This window comes from Pan troglodytes, chromosome 5 (genome assembly GCF_028858775.2).
Source record: "Pan troglodytes isolate AG18354 chromosome 5, NHGRI_mPanTro3-v2.0_pri, whole genome shotgun sequence".
NCBI classification, from domain to species: Eukaryota; Metazoa; Chordata; class Mammalia; order Primates; family Hominidae; genus Pan; species Pan troglodytes.
Genome location: NC_072403.2, coordinates 22107894 through 22124712, shown reverse-complemented (window position 1 = coordinate 22124712; position 16819 = coordinate 22107894). Strand labels below are relative to the sequence as shown.

The following is a 16819-nucleotide window of genomic DNA, read 5'->3' as shown; positions in this document are numbered from 1 at the left end:
TAAAATGAGGTCTTCGTACCTCTTCAGGGAATCCGTCCCTTCACAGTTCACAGTTCACAGTCAGGCCTTATTGATCTAAAAAGAACTAAGTTCTTCCTGACTTTATGGATTTATTATATTCCCATGTTGCCTGCACTAGAATGTAAACTCCAAGAGGGCAGGGCTTTGTCTGTTCTGTTCACTGGTGCACCCTGAGTACCCACCACAGTGCTTGGCCCCCAGATGATGGTCAGAATGAATAAATGAATGAATGAATGAATGAAATGAAATGAAATCTGGCTGTCACCATAGGCAAACACTCAGGACTAACAATAGAAGGAACAAAAATAAGATCTGAAAAGGCCGTATGTTTATTACGATAAAAAATAATGTATTAAATGGGCATTTTGAGAAACTTCATTTTGTTTCTTTATGTCCTGGTAATGAGGCCTAAGAAGATCCCAGATATTACCATCTCCCTGGCGTCCCCAAACCTTTACTCATTAGGGTCAAACATCTGCCATTTAACTCATTCATTAATCCATACCTACTAGATATTTTATAATGATATTTTCAATATTAGAATCAAAGGTGCTTAGCCGGGTGTTGTGGGCATGCCTCTAGTCCCAGCTATTTGGTCAGCTGAGGTGGGAGGATCACTTGAGTTCATGAGCGAGGCTGCAGTGAGCTATGAGTATGCCACTGTACTCCAGCCTGGGTGACCCTGTCTCTAAAAAAAGAAAAAGAAGAAAAAGGATGAAATGTGCCAGAGGTGTCAGCCAGTAGAAAGTGAAGCAATGGACTAGTATGAGATAATCCACATCATAAACAGTAAATTTTGACTGTAGTGTGTAGGCTGGGTCTAGCCACTGGGATCTTGAGATGCTACTAGTATTGATGTTCTTTTCCATGTGCTCCAAAACAGTGGAAATTCATACATGTTGCCTGTTCTCCCTCCAGTAGTGACCGTAAGACTTTAATTTGATTTAATTCAAAACAATTTAAGTTATTGAGCATGTACTCAACAAATTATTCTGCTAGGTATTTTAGGAAAAGATATATGACAAGGGCTGAGTTCTGATCAATGTCGGCTGTTTGATGCATTGCCTGTCTGGCACATTGCCTGCAAGATGCCTGTAGCAGGAAATTTTTTATCTTACAGTCATGGGGCTGGAAGGATAGGGGAGGAGCTTTTTCTGTTGGATTGAAAAGGAGATACTCAAAGTTGAGTTAATAGAGGACAAAGATGTCAAACCTGAAAAAGAGTTTAATGGGAATGAAGAGACTTCCAATGACCTGAATGGTAAGCAGTTTCAATCCAGAGAAAAATATATTTGAAAAAAAAAAACAAAGTTATGAATACAGTGGTTTTTAACAAGGTACAAGGGACTTCATGATAGTTTTGTTAACATTGCTTCTTAAACATAACTTTCAATGGACAATGTTGATTTTATGTAAGATCAAGACAAGAGGAAAAGGAAGATTATAGAATTTCCAGATGAAGATAAATGTCAAAGGAAGATGAGGCTTCAGACAGATAAAGACAACAAACAAGTCATGGGAAGGCCCCAGTGAGAGCTGACTCAGTGAGGGAGACTACACACATGAGGAAGTGATAATTGAGTGTTCCGCATCCAGCAGGAAAGAACCTAGAAAAAGAGGAGAAAAAAGGAAATGTATTATAAAATCTCAACAAGTTGTCTAACCCAAGAACCCTAGACAAATTTTGACAGCTTTGTTGGCTTCAGTTTCTAGCATTATTTTTATTGGTTGAATTAGGTACAAGTAGCTCTATGGGTAGCAAAAGCCCACAGGTGATAGAGACAATTTCTGCAAAACAAACACATTGTATCTTGTGGATGGTATAACAGACACCTGCTATGTGTCTGTTGTTGGATACAACCCTACAGGAGGCACGATTCATTTCTAGCAGCACAAGACCAGTGTATTAATCACAATGCTTTTGGCTGCAGGTAATAGGAAAATCAAATAAAGCAGCTTCGACAATAAGCAAAAAGTGTATTACCTCCCATGGCAGTAGGACAGGAGATGGTAAGGGCTGGGTGGGGTGGCCTGAGGTTCTGGGATCAGTGAGTTCAGCTGCTTAATGTTGTCAGGATGACCTAGATCTTTCCACCTATCAGGTCTGCCATCCTCATCATATGCGCTAGCACCCCTCATCTTCACAAGCTTGCATTAGCAGCTCCATGCATTACATCCTCACACAATACCAAAAGCCAGAAAAGCAGAGGGCGTGTAATCTTTCTGAATCCCTGCCTTCTAGCTCTTTTTAAAAATTAGAATACCTGGTTACTGGGGAAAAATCATAATGAAAACTGCAATTGCTTATTTCACAACTTACAAAATAATGATTCAATATATAAAATGAATTTCTTTTTTTTTTTTTTTTTTTTTTTTTTTAGAGTTGAGGTCATACTGTGTTACCCAGGCTGGTCTAGAACTCCTGGACTCAAGCAATCCTCCCACCTCGGCCTTCCAAAGTGCCGGGATTATAGGCATGAGCCACCATGCCCGGCAGTAAAATGAATTTCATTATATAAATACAAACAATACAAAAATCCTCTGGATATATCATATATATGCCATTGAGAGAAACTCACATTCCTTCAATCTGCTGCTGCATGTTTTACATTAGACATTTTGGATCTATTTACCAAGGAAGACCACATTTTTAACTATATGTTGGTTTTTGCTTACAGTTGCAATCTATCAGAAGCTGTGTTTATATAATTAGAGCCTAGTTAAACCTGAGATGAAAACAAAAGTCAAGCCATTTCTTACTCCTAGGCTGTTGGAATGGCGTTTTTTGTGATAGGAATGGCCCTTCTAATGCTTCACTACACAATCTAATCAAATCTATCATCATGATGAATTAGACCCAGTCCATCTTTCAGTCTGGTCTGCTCTGGGCCTGAACATATAGACATAAAACAGTACGAATTTATTAATATAGCATTTTCCCACATCCTAACCCCATAAACCACTTCAAAAGAGAAAATTTCATTTTCACATTTTACTTCTTAAGGAGGCCTCACTACCACACAGGCCTTGGCCATGAAAGAATACGTTCCTAGGTGATGCCTCAAGTTAATGTGAAGCTTAGCAAAAAATCAATTATTCAGGATAGTAATTACAAATTCTCACAAATATTATGCCTGTAGGAAACTATTTTGCTTCTTTAAATATCTGAAGGCTTGCAAAAATGTTTATCTTCTTGCATTTTTTTGGAATGTTTGGTAACTGACAATTTTTACCAATATCTCCCTTTTCTTAGCCCTTAATAGACAGTCCATTCCATCTAGTAAAAACAAAAATTTGATCAGATTATTAAATCTTGAAAGCCTTCTCATTTTTACTATATAAAGGGGTAAGTTTCATATTCATATTCTTTTACAAATGTGGTATAAATTGTACGGATAATATAAGGAAATATTGTCAAATATAGGTAATGAGTGGTGTTTAACTTCACAAAACGTAAATCAAAAATGAACATGAAACTCTAACAGTATTTAAGAAATATTTTCTCCCAAATTGTGCTAGCATTTTCGACTAGTTTAGTAATATCGACTGCCAAAAAATAGGTTCAAAGCAGCCTGGAGAAAACAGCCTGAGGATTAAAAACGGCTTGATATTTTCATCTCAAGTTTAACTGGGCTCTAATCGTATAGCATGGCTTCTGATGGATTGCAACTAGTTCCTTCCTCCAAATCCATCTTCCCACCAGCAATTTTCCTCCTCTCTCATTCCCCACTTGAGGTGATGTATGTAAGTACTTGGTCTGAGGTTGTCCGGGAGGTCATCTTCGCAGTTTGGGAGGCAGCAGCAGGAGAAGGCACAGCCGATCAGGATAATTGTGGGCACCCATCTGAAGCTGTAGGTCCAGTAATAGATGTGACAGCAGGCTTGGCATGAAGGCTGAAGGTCTGGGTGTATTTCACGGGTGTATTACCAGAAGGATGATTCGGAACACAGCAACCAGAGCGAGAGGCTCCAGTCACTCCTACGAAGACAAGCGCTTGGGATCCATAGAGGGCAAAGAAGCAGAGGATGGAATAAATCTTGAGGGTGATAGAGCCACAGAGGAGCATAGCAGCCGCTCTTCACCATGTCTTCCCCCATGAGACCCTGGTGGCCACACTTGTGGGAGCGTCTCCACTCCGGCGAGGATGTGTGGATGTGGTCACTCGCCTGCAACCAGCCCCTGCCAGCCGGTGTGATGATGATGTCAAAGGCCATGGCGCAGAGCAGGAGCCCCACCAGGCCCTGGTCCATAATCGGCTCGGGTGACAGCAGAGAACCGGGTGAAGCCCCTTCGTAAAGAGAACCTGAGCAGAAGCTTCCAGACCCTCACATCTTATTTAAAAAATGTTTTAAGTTAATTTTTTTTTCTAAGTTTCGCTCTGTTGCCCAGACTGGAGTGCAGTGGCATGATCTCGGTTCAAGGCAACCTCCGCCTCCTGGGTTCAAGCAATTCTCCCCCCTCAGCCTCCTGAGTAACTGAGATTTCAGGCACCCGCCACCATGCCTGACTAATTTTTGTATTTTTTGTAGAGATGGGGTTTCACCATGTTGGCCAGGCTGGTCTCAAACTCCTGGCCTCAAGAGATCTGCCTGCCTCAGCCTCCCAAAGTGCTGGGATTACAGGCGTGAGCCATCCCGCCCGGCCCAGACCTTCACACCTTAGATTGGCAAGAATTCTATCAAATGCCATTTCCAAACCAATACGTGACAGGAGGAATCGAATTCCCGATTGGTTTAGATTAATCAAGATGTATCCCTATGAGGCTGGGAAGGTTCAGCCTCCCCTAAAGGAGGCTGAATAAAATAAAATCAGGATTTTGTGAGAAAAGAAGCAGAGTCAGGGAGAAGAGCTGTTGTGCAGGCAATCAACAGTGTCTGCCATAACCCCCCTCTCTTAATTTGCGCACAGTAATATTCACTCTTTGTGGTATATATGGCTCTAGGGTTTTGACAAATTCATAGAGTTGTGTGACCACCACCACTACAATGAAGACAGAGAAAGGTATAGGATGAAAGAGAGTGGATAGGTTTATGCTCAACCAGCATGGATTTACTATTGTGGTAGAAACAAGTAAGAGGGAGGGCAGAGTCATGGTTCTTACACGTTTGTATGAACAAACTTCCAGGAGGGTGAGCAGGCAATGCCTAAGTCTAATATAGGGAGCTAGGGACAGCATATTGTCAGGGTTTGAAGAAGGGAGAGGTTCCCACTCTGGAGCTGTGGCCTGCTGTGTCCTTATGACTATTTGTATCTCCCAGGACCCCTTGCTCAGGTGACCATTCCAGACGCCCATCTCTGGTTGCTGCGTGGTGGTAGCCCTGATGGTTTCTTTCGATCCCCTGGGCTCACATTCCTTGCTTTATTCTGCCCATCCTTCTTGCTGACCCTCAGCTAGTCAGCCTGGGGGGGTATTCAGGTCTTCTGTCCACATTCAGGACATGTTCCTATTCCAAAGAGGAAGGCTGAGTTTGCAGACAGCCTTATTCCAGGCAGGACTGGCTGGATTCAGGATGGTGTGCTGGGAGCTTGGGTGGCCTTTTGATCATTATTATGGCAGGTGGACGGTGCTGATGAACAGATATTGTCACTGTGTTTGAACACAACAGACTGCTTGGACATAACAAAGAATCTAGTAAAATAAGATAATAATTATAAGAAGGACAGCAAACACAGTTAGCTAACTTTTACAAACCAAAAAGACCGTCCAGCGAGAGCAGCTTTTGAGCCCTGTTCCACAATACTTACAGTGTTTAGAGTCCCATGAAAGGGCCCAACTGTGGCTAAAACAACAGTCATCTAACTCGAGTTGCTTTCTTCCAGGGAGCTGGCGCCAATGCTTGTCTTTACTGCCCAGGGCCAGGGCTTGTTTGTAGAGTGCCTTTGTGCAAAGTGGAGAAAGTCTCCCCACTCCTCACGATGCTTTATTTCCATCTCTTGGGAAATTGTTACAATATGCTGTAAAATGGTAATAGTCAATATCTAGATCCTTGAGGCATAAACTTTGAATGATGCTTCTTAGGGTTGTACAGGGTGCAACCAGCACAGCTGTAAACATAGCCTCAGGACCCAGTTGTTTTGAGGATGAGAATAAGCCCCATTGTCTCAGAAATGTAGCCAGTCTGGGTCAGTGGTTGGAGGATGCCTGGCAGCCTATTAATGTATTCAGTCAACATTGACGGAGTGGTTACTATATTCTGGGCACAGTGTTAAGTGCTTTACGGCATTATCTCATTTAATCTTCAAAAAATGACCATGAACAGGTATTATCTTTGTTTTGTTTTGTTTTGTTTTGTTTTGTTTTGAGACGGAGTCTTGCTCTGCCGCCCAGGCTGGAGTGCAGTGGCGCGATCTCGGCTCACTGCAAGCTCCGCCTCCCGGGTTCACGCCATTCTCCTGCCTCAGCCTCCTCAGTAGCTGGGACTACAGGTGCCCGCCACCACGCGTGGCTAATTTTTTGTATTTTTTAGTAGAGACGGGGTTGAACATGTATTATCTTTATTCCTATTTTACAGTTGAGGAAGTCAAAGTTTAGAGAGCTTATTCGACTTGTCCCAATTCACAAGGTTTGTGAAAGAGCTGACCTAGAATCTTGATGGAGCTGATGCTAAAGTGACCACTCTGCTTCCTGAATATATGCCTTGAATATACTGTATAGATGTACATATAGTTTTTCACATATATCAATCCTGTTGGTATCGATGGTAATTCTTAGGGATGTTCATATTATCGTATCTCTTTGTTTTCATATATATCTGATGGGTTTCTCAGGAAAAAAATAAAGCAGCAGCTCTGTGATACTTAAGGTGCTGCAGAAAATGATGATGCAAACACATTAAAGTCGCAAATACTGAGAAAAATATCTGTCTTTTCGGACCAAACGACTGAAGACCACACAAGTAACTGCTTCAGCAGTAGAGGTGAATTGCACGGTGCCTCTGCGTCGCTTGCTTCAGTGGCGGGGACGGTGCGCTTTTGCTCAATTAAGAGGATCAGCCCTTCACATTGCAAGCCTGTTGGCAACGATTCAAACCTGACAGCCTGAGCTTTCACAGCGATAATCCGTAGGCTCTTTGGAAAAGCGACACAGCAGCTTCCTCCAGAGCACATGTCAAAGAGGATCCTAGTGGCCAAAGACCATGTTGTTCTTTCTTTTGGGGGTTCTGTAGTCATGGGAGCATGACTTTTGGCCCAATAAAACACTCCTGCTGAAATCCTGCTATCTTGCCTTCTTCTTCAAGGAAGGTGATTAAAGCGAATGAAGAATGAAAAATTTTGCCCAACAGCTTTTTGTTTGGTTTTCTTACATGAAGGATTCTTTTTAACTGATTTCCTTCCTAATTAGATTTAGCAATTAGGGCTGCCCATTAACCTAGGGGTTTCCTGTACGAGTCTCAGCCCCCATCATGTCTGCCTGGCTTGCAGCACCACGGCTGTGTAACTGGCAGTTAAATCCATATCTTCTGTTCAAAGCAGAGGAGATGTACATAGCCAAACCCAGGTGGCCGGCTCTTCAATCCAGTCAGATTCAAGAAGCATGTGTAAAGCACTTTGCCAGCCACTCTGGGGTGATGGAGAGATGAGCAAGACAGTCTGGGATCTCTAGGCTCCTATGAGTCATTCATCTATTGAGCCTTTACTATCTGCTAGGCAATGTTCTAGGCATTGGGGATGCAGTAATAAAACATACAAAATTTTTGTACTTTCTGGAAGAGGAGACAGACAATAAAAAATACATAAGTAAATGTATAGTATGCCAGATAGTGATAAATGCTATGAAGGAACTATTGTAATCTAGGCATATGCATGAAACACACATACACACCTCTGATGGTATGTGTTGGTGCAAAGTGCCATGGTATTACAATGGAGGAAGAAATTGATTTTGCATGGAATAATTTGGCAAGTAGTGAGATTTAAGCTGGCCCCTGAAGAATGTTTAGGTCAGGTGAATATCGCTGCTGTGAAGGGAAGCAAGGGAAAAGCGCTCCCTAAGCATCTGAAACATTTCAGCAATGGTCCAGGAGTGAGGAGAGAGGGGGATGCAAAGCACATTCAGGGAGCTGAGTAGCTGATGCCAGCCTCAACAGTGGGTGGGATGGCAGGTGGGACAGGGACCTGAGATGGAAAGTTATGTAGATGTTAAGTGATGAAAGATTTTTACTGCCAGGCTGAGGAGTATGGGTTGAACTCTGCATGCAGTGGGGAGTTAGTGTTTTGCACAGGGAGTGCCCTGAGCAGGTGTGTTTGCAGATGCAAGACTGGCAGAAGAAAGGCTTGTCCATATGCAGGAAGACACCTGGAATGATACTGGCCCTTGTGGCTGGCACCTAGGGCATTGAGGTAAGGACAGTCTTTGGTTTTCATTAGGTAACAGGTGGCATTTCCATATTACTCAGATTATTCAAGATAACAAGCTATATCTGCTTTCCCTAGACATTTGCATTCAAATGTGATCATTCCTTTATTCCCAAGCCACGGATATTCAAGTTCTAGGACAGTAAACTGAGGCTCTGCCAGATAGACTTATCCTCCTTTTATAGCTGTAGTTGAGCAACTTGGGTGCCCCAAAGCTTTATGGATAACTTGTAATTGATTTCCTCCATAAAGCCTCAGTAAGGCCTGCAGTAAGAGGTGTAGCTTGTGTCTTCCTTCTCTTGGCAAATTGCATAGAGATGGTCAGAGAAATTTTGGAAAGAAGTCCACCACCTTCACTCTCCTGCCATTGAAATTTACCTTCATGGTTCATAAATAATGCAGAGCCATAAAGAGAAGAGAAGCAGCAAATATGTTCACATGTTTATTTTACCGTTGATAGGGACAGGAGGGTGAGAAATTCTGGGCAGAAGAGGTCAGGTCCCTGGTGAGGGCTCCACCCTCAAGCCAAAAACCCAATCCTGTGGCTCAAAGTGAGAGTTTACATCTCTGTTTTCTGTCTGGAATGTTGACTTTTCCAAAACCACCCATGGCCCACCCTGCCTCCAGTCTTGTGCCCATAAAAACCCCAGGCTCAGCTGTCAGAGGGAGGAGAAGCAGCTGGATGTTGGAGAGAAGCAGCTTGACATCAGAGGGATAGGCTTGACTTCAGAGGGACGGCTTGAAAGCATAGCTTCCCACTCCATCCCCTTTTCAGCTTCCCTTCATCACTTTCATCGGCAATAAAATCCTCCACATTCACCACTCTTCAATTTGTTCGTGCTACCCGATTTTTCCTGGACACCAAACAAGAGCTCAGTGCCACAGGTGCAGAAAACTAAAGGCTGTCACACTGACCTTCTGCCCTTGCTGGTGGAAAGCAACTATCTCACGCAAAAAAGGCAGAGGGCCCACTGAGCTGTTTAATACTTAAGCTGTCCATGGACAGCATCACAGGTTCTCCCCGCTAGATGCTGCCACGGGGCCCACACAGTTTTGCTCCTGCTGGTGCCTGAAAGCACTCACCCCAGTTCCTGCATCCACTCACCTGTGCATTCCCTCCCATGAGGAGCTGAGAGTAATGGGTTCGAGTGAGTGGAGTTCGCCCCTGCCAGTGCCGAAGCAGCCGGTTAACTCCAATGCCTGCACTCCAGTTCCCATCTGCAAAGGGGTCAGGGAAATTTCCTGCTTCACTGTCATCTCCCCAGAGAATTCCCCTTTGCTAACTCAGCCAGTGAAGATACTTGGTTCACCTACATTCACAGAAAAGTATTTTTCATTGCCTTGTTCTTTCTCTTCTTCCACTTTGTCCTTCCTTTAGTCATTCATTCCCTTGCCCCTCCCTTTGTTGCTGTTTATTGTGTCTGGAAGGGAGAAACAGAGATGCTTAAGTAGGGGGTTTTGGATACTTTTTGCCACATGTCCTGTATAATGAGAATCTTTCCTCAAAGCCTTGAGTGAAATATCCATTTCTCAGAAATGCTTTGTGGAGTTGGCTCTGGTCTTTTGGCCAGATTCCCGGTGGGTGTGGGCCTGCAACAGGAGCTGCCCTTGGGGGTCTGCTGCACAGCTGAAGGATGTGCATGAATTCTCTGCCTCCCCATTAAGGCCTGACTGGCCCACAGCTCTTGTTCTTTCCCTAGAGCTTAGTGGTGGAAATTCAAAGCTGGGAGGAGAAGGGCCAGCAAGGAGATGAGTAATAACATGGAAACTCTGAAACTGTGAAGGCTTGCCAGGAGTGAAGTCCTCCAGTTGTTTTCCACAGTCCTTTCAGTGAGTCAAATAGAGCACTGGAGATCCCAGAATTGTTATCCTATTTGATTTTACCTGTCTGCCTTCTCACTGTTTATTTAAGGTGTTTTCCCCATAAAAATGCGTGGTAATTAATATATACACATATATTGCTGTAAAATGGCTTCCTGGGCTGGGATGGGGCTGTGCAAAGGGGGAAGCCTAAGAGCCCTCGTTAATGAGGACTGACTGGTGCAATCAAAGGTTGTACCCTCAAACTCCAGGGCACTAGTGGAGAGGGTTTGGGCTGTTAGTCACACTCCTTAAAAGCAAAGCAAAACAAAAACAAAGAGAACAAGTGTACTGGCCATTTTGTCCCTTCGGATGGTCTGTGGTAAGGTCAACCTTTTGGAGCATCTTGGGCCATGTGTAAGGCTGCCCCTCAGAAGCAGTGCTGTGGGTGGGTTGGGGGCAACACTTGGAGCCCTGCGTGTGACTCCTGGCTCTCCTCTTTCCAGCTCTGTGACCTTGAGCAAGTCACTCCAGCTCTCTGTGCCTGAGGTCCTCATCTGTAAAATGAGGCCAAGGAGAATCTCTGCTTCACGGGCATGTTGTGAGAATGAAATGAACCAATTCCCATCAAGCCTTTAGAACCACCCGCTCAGGGACTCCACCAAAGATCCTTAAGTACAGCATGTAAATTTAGGTTAAATACCAGAGGGGAGAGGGGAGGCATGGCTTCTTCTTAAAAGGAGAAAGATGGCATGTTCCTGTAGTCGCAACTATTCGAGACGCTGAGGTCTGGGAGTTTGAGGCCAGCTTGGACAACATAGCAAGACTCCTCCATCTCCTTAAAAAAAAGAAAAATTAATTTTTTTAAAAGGAGAAAGAGCTTTCAAACATAGAGGTGATATGAAGAGGGAAAAGCTCTTTAGCATCTATTACTGAAGTAGAGGTGGGGTTCATGGCTCCCACAGACAAAAGCATAGGGGTATGGCTTACCCTTTGTCCTGCAGTAAGGGAGAAGAGAGGGTGCTGGGAGGGATTTATAAGCTGCTTTAATCGTTTCCTTTTCCAGTATAATTGTTCATTTGTGTAAGTTACACTTGCATTTAGAAGAGCCTATATAATATCTAAAGACCAGGAAAGTCATGGCTATACATTTGTAGGGACTTCGGCTTGAACAGGTAACCCAAGTCCCATTTCAAAACGTGCTGCCTGAGTCTAGGGGTGTCATACCTCATGTGTAGGGATGACCTTTTGAGAAGTTTAGACACAGCAGCTTTGCCTGGCTCTCGCGCTCTCTCCCCTAACTCTGGCACACACACTCTCCTGGCCCGCATCAGCAGCAGCCTCCAGTGTTGAACACAAAGGACTTTTGTTGTGTGTAATTATTTATAAAGCTGGCCCATGTCTATTATGAATAATCATGATAGTGGGGATGAAGGAGAAAGGTAACTCCACATTTGAAACTACTACAAGGCTATGATTCATTTTTCATCTCTTTATTAAGAAGCCTATCTCAGATAATTTGCAGCAAAGTTTTACCCTGGAGCAAGTTTCCTCAGTCATGTTAAATTCATGGGGAAAATCCTCCTAGGATTTAGAACTGAAAAATAGCTTTAATAACGGAAACGCTGATGTAAAGAGCAGGGAAAGGCAGCATGTTCTAACCATTTAGGGAAAAAATGGGTAAGATGTTACTAATAAGCTGTGCTATATTTTTATCCTACCGTTTTCTTCATCTGAAGGAATGTGGAGACGAGCTTTTAAATTCTAAATGATTACCTGACAGCTCCCATCTCTAGGGCACATTACTAGCAATGGTTTTATTTTGCTATTACCTTTACTAAAAACTCAGAGGACACATGCTCGGCAGAGCCCAGGCTAGGAAGTAAGATCTATGGACAAGAGAAAAGAGTGCAGTGAACAGAACTGAGGAACCCAGCACTTCTTGATTCCCTTTTATGATCTTTGTGGACACTGACCTTATCAGTAGGGCTGGGAGTAGGGGTTACCAGGGCCTCTAGCACCTTCCTGGATAAGATTCCAACCTAACTCCCCAACCCCATCTCCCATTATTTCATCCCAACCCATCCAACCACATACCCTGTATTTCAGTCATGCCAAACTGTCCACTGGTCCCCAAATATGCTACATTTTTGAACTGGCTCCTTCCACCCACCTTCCCTACCTGGCAAGCTCTGGCCCACCTTCCAAGACTCCTCTCCAATGCAACCTTCCTCCAGAAAACCTTCCAACCTGAAGCAAAGTGAGTGGCATCTTCTGCTCTTCCACAGCACCTGATACCTGCTTTGATTGTAGAACTTAGCAGAGTGGAATTATTAGTTTACAGCTTCCACTGCCCTTGGAATCCCAGAGCAGGCAGGAACTACATCTCAGATATCTGTACCATGCAGCCCAGGGTTTCTCAACAGCAGCAACACTGACATTTTGGGCCAGAAATGTCAATATTCTTTGCTGTAGGGGGTGTCATACTCTACATTTTAGGAGGTTTGGCAGCATTTGGGCCCTCTACCCACTAAATGCCAGTAGTCACCTACCCGCATTGTGACCCTTGAAGAACATCTCCAGACATTGCTCAGTGTTTCCTGGGGGCCAATATTGCCCCTGATCCAGAACCACTGCCCTAGCCCTAACGGAGAGCCTGATATATTCTAGGTATGTAATGTGCACTTGCTGAATTAATAAATCAATGCCCAAGTTAAGGAATAAAAGGCCAAATGAATCAAACGTATAAACTCCTTACTGTAGCTTTCACATACGTATCAAAGCAAAGCTGAAATTTTTATTCCAGCAGTCATGTCTCTTCATGAACTGGCTCTACTTCTGTCCTCTCTTGTACCCTTTGCTCTTCGTCTGTGGGCTCTCTTGCATTCTCATGCTTTCCCTTTCCATCAATCCAAATCCTGTACTTACTTCAAGACAAAGAACAACTTACCCACTTTAAGAAGTCCTCCCCCATTCACTGGCATCCATTCATACGAGAATACATATATAATATACATATATCTACATATTCATTATGTGTGGTTTTAGAACTGCTTATCTTTTTGTTTCACGTAGATACCTTCTTCTCAACTGGAAGAATCACTCCTTGATAGAAAAAAGAGCTTCCCCCTTTAAGTTTTTCTTGCCCTTAGCACTATGGCAAGCTTTATGAACAACAGATGTTTAGCTTTTGCTTAAAGTGTATTTTTTCTTTAAGCAACCGGCAGGTCTGTTCAATCTGTATCATTTGTGTGGTCCTGACATAGTTTTGTTTTTAAGAGGCATAGGGCTAACTCTTTAATATCCTGCAGTTTTTGAATAAACGAATTTCAAGAAGACTCTACAGATATGAATAAAAGTAATCTGCAATGTTTTGGAATTTCTATGAGAAGACACTAAATGTGAAAAGCAGTGAAAAAGACAAGAATGATTGTGTTTTTGTCTGAAAATCAGATGGTGCTTAAACTCCACTTAGGTACTTTTCCCCATTGCTTGGTCAGATGGTATGAAAAACTTCAACCTTCCTAATTTATTTTAGGCTCTCCAAACACACAAATATCCCTTGGACCCCTCCTTCAGGCGCACATGCAAACGTGGTGACGTGTGCATGCGCTTTTTCTTTTTTCTTTTTTTTCTTTTCTTTTTTTTTGAGATGGAGTCTCACTCTGTCGCCCAGTCCAAAGTGCAGTGGCGCGATCTCGGCTCACTGCAAGCTCTGCCTCCTGGGTTCACACCATTCTCCTGCCTCAGCCTCCTGAGTAGCTGGGACTGCAGGCACCTGCTACCGTGCCTGGCTGATTTTTTGTATTTTTTTTTAGCAGAGATGGGGTTTCACTGTGTTAGCCAGGATGGTCTTGATCTCCCGACCTCGTGATCCACCCGCCTCGGCCTCCCAAAGTGCTGGGGTTACAGGCGTGAGCCACCGCTGCACTTTTTCTAATGCATGTGTTTGGAAATTTCCCCACACCTGTTCTACGGGGCATACCTTTTTTCTCATATTGTTCTTGGAAGAGCTCATGCTTTTACCCATGCGTGCTCTCCTGTGGGGCGTCTGATCCTTGGTGTTCAATGGCAGAGTTAAGGGGACACTTCCCCCCAGAACTTCCCAGCGTTGCATTCGAGCTCATCCTGTGACAAGATAAATATACAATAAACATACTGGAATGGGGTAGGATGGGAATAACTCTCTTTTTCACTGATTTTTGAAACCCTTAATAAAAAGACCAAAGAATGATTTTGTTCAAGTCTTGTAAATTTTATCTTTGGCAGATCCGCCTGTTGAGTCTTCAGTTTCTCCAGTGTTCCAAAGATCCAGGCTCTCCATTTATTCCTCTTTTGGCCCCTTAGCTGAATCTTCGTTCACCTTCTCTTCTTGAACTCCTGGTCTTAAGCAATCCTCTCGCCTCCCGGCCTCCGAGTAGCTGGAACTACAAGCATGCACAACTGTAGTGCATAGGAGAGGCCCTCCTCTCCTCTACGCCTACACAGGGACTCCCATTTAAAACCCAAAGTCAAAACACTTCTCGTGGCCCTGCCTTCTCCTATGGTGCCATCTCCTTGACTGACCACTTCCGCATCCTCACCTCACATTTGTACTCAGCTCACTACAATCTGGTAACCTCTTAGTATCCCCTCACTTCTGAAAATGCACCCACTCTTTCTTAAGCCCTGACGCTTCCTCATACTGCCACATGTTATGGCTTTCTTGATACTCCCCTCCTTGACCCTGCAGCAGTCCTAACACAGCTGACCGCCTCTTTGCAGCTGTCTCCTGGCTTAGCTTTCTGCCCCTCGTTATCCCTATTCTGTTGTCGGTTCTTTCTCAAATACCTTCATAGTCTCGCTGTTCACTTTAGATGTGGGTCCTTTCAGGGACGCATGCTCAGCTTCATTCTTTCCCTCCTTTCACACTCCTATAGATGACTTCTAAGTTGTCATGTCTTCAAATATCAGTGAAATGTAATGGCCACCAAATGTTTCTCTTTATCTTCATCATCCTCTGGAAGTTCCAACCCAAGCTTTCAACTACCTCCAGGTTTGCCCATCACCAAGCATCTCAAATGTGTGGCCAAACCCTGTTGTAATTTCCTTTCTACTTTCAGGACTTGCTCCCTTTTTCGTCCCTCCATTAAAGGCTATCTATTCCAAGCCAGAAACAGGATTTTCATACGACTTGTCTCTCTCAGTAATGCTGACCATATTTCTAAAGTATTTTGACTCTGTCTCATTCTTTTCATGTTGACAGATGGTCAAAATTGAGTTCTCTGCCACTGTTCTCTTTCTGCTCTTGGACCTCTTCTCTGTGCAAGAACCAGATCTGATTGCTACCCTGTCCCAAAAGTTCCTTGTTCTGAAGGCAGTGGAGAACCATGTCCATGTTAAACCTGGAATTCAAGATTCCCCACCACTGTGACTCTACATCACATGTTCCTTCAGAGCCCAATTTCTTACCAGTTCACTGACATGCAGCGGGTGGGCCAGCCCCAGCAGACTGTGCTCCAGCCCTGGCACGGGCTATGCACCTTCTTTTTCCAACTAGAATGTCAAGGATCTGCTCAGATCTTTTATGAAGCACCTTTATCCTTGGCTCCTAAGCACAATGAATCCCTGCCTCCTGTGCCTCCACTGTTCTTCCCTTCTAATTCTATGATGCCACCATGTAATATGGTGGTTTTCATGTTAGTCACTGAGCTTAAGGTGTCCATATGGTCTAGTGGGGTGAATAATATGTAATCTTATCTGTCAGCCTGTCATCCATCCTCCCTCCATCAACCTGGTTAGCATTTTGATACTGGTATGCCCAAGACTCCCTCTGATGCTAGTATTCGTGGATTCTGAATATTATCTAACTTCCACGCAGAGACAAAAGTACACATTACAGGCTAAGTACATGATACAGGCATCCACAATCATTTATGTCTTGATGACTGCTAAATTTCCAGGGCTCAATAACTTAGTAGGTTTCAATAAATGTGTTGAATGAACAAATTAGTTAATTCCTAGAAATTGATGGAAGATTGACTTAGGTTATAGGTACAGTAAAAACAAATCCCCTTGCCTCTAATTAAAAAAAATAAATTTACTTCTTCCAATTGCTACAGATAATTATCACATATATATTACGTACAATATTCTCTATTCCAAAATGTATTTCTGGAGAAACACAGATGAGCACACACTGGCAAGCATAGAGCAGTTAGGACCTAGCAGGAGTAGACCAGCAGTCCTGCAGGAATACAGCCCGAGCTTCTGTAGCCCGAGGCCCTTACTGCTAAGACCCAGGCCACTCCCCTGTCTTGAGCAGGCCACACACCAGCAGCACCAGCTGGGTTGTTAATTGTTAACTTCCAACTTTGCCACTTCCTTCCTTCTCCAATAGCTTCCAGTACTTGTCCTAATTTTTTCTTTTCTTCTGCTTATGTTCATGACCCCATTTTCCCCTACATACCAATCTAACCACCCAAAAACATAAATAAGAGAATAACTAGGTGAAGTGATCTCCATTAGAACCAATACCACAAATATTTTCAAGTTTTCTTGAAAAAAAAAAAAAGACTATACTCTCAAGGATCATTTCTATAGTTTGTTACTAAAGAAATTTCTCTGAATTTGTAGACCACCGAAATTATTAAAAAAAAAAAT

The 16819-nt window shown here is 43.5% G+C and overlaps 1 pseudogene; it reads left to right on the top strand.

The window, feature by feature from the left end:
* Positions 1 to 16728: 16728 nt before the first annotated feature.
* On the top strand, positions 16729 to 16809 carry LOC112209550 (small nucleolar RNA U3; annotated as a pseudogene).
* The last annotated feature ends 10 nt before the right edge of the window (positions 16810 to 16819 follow it).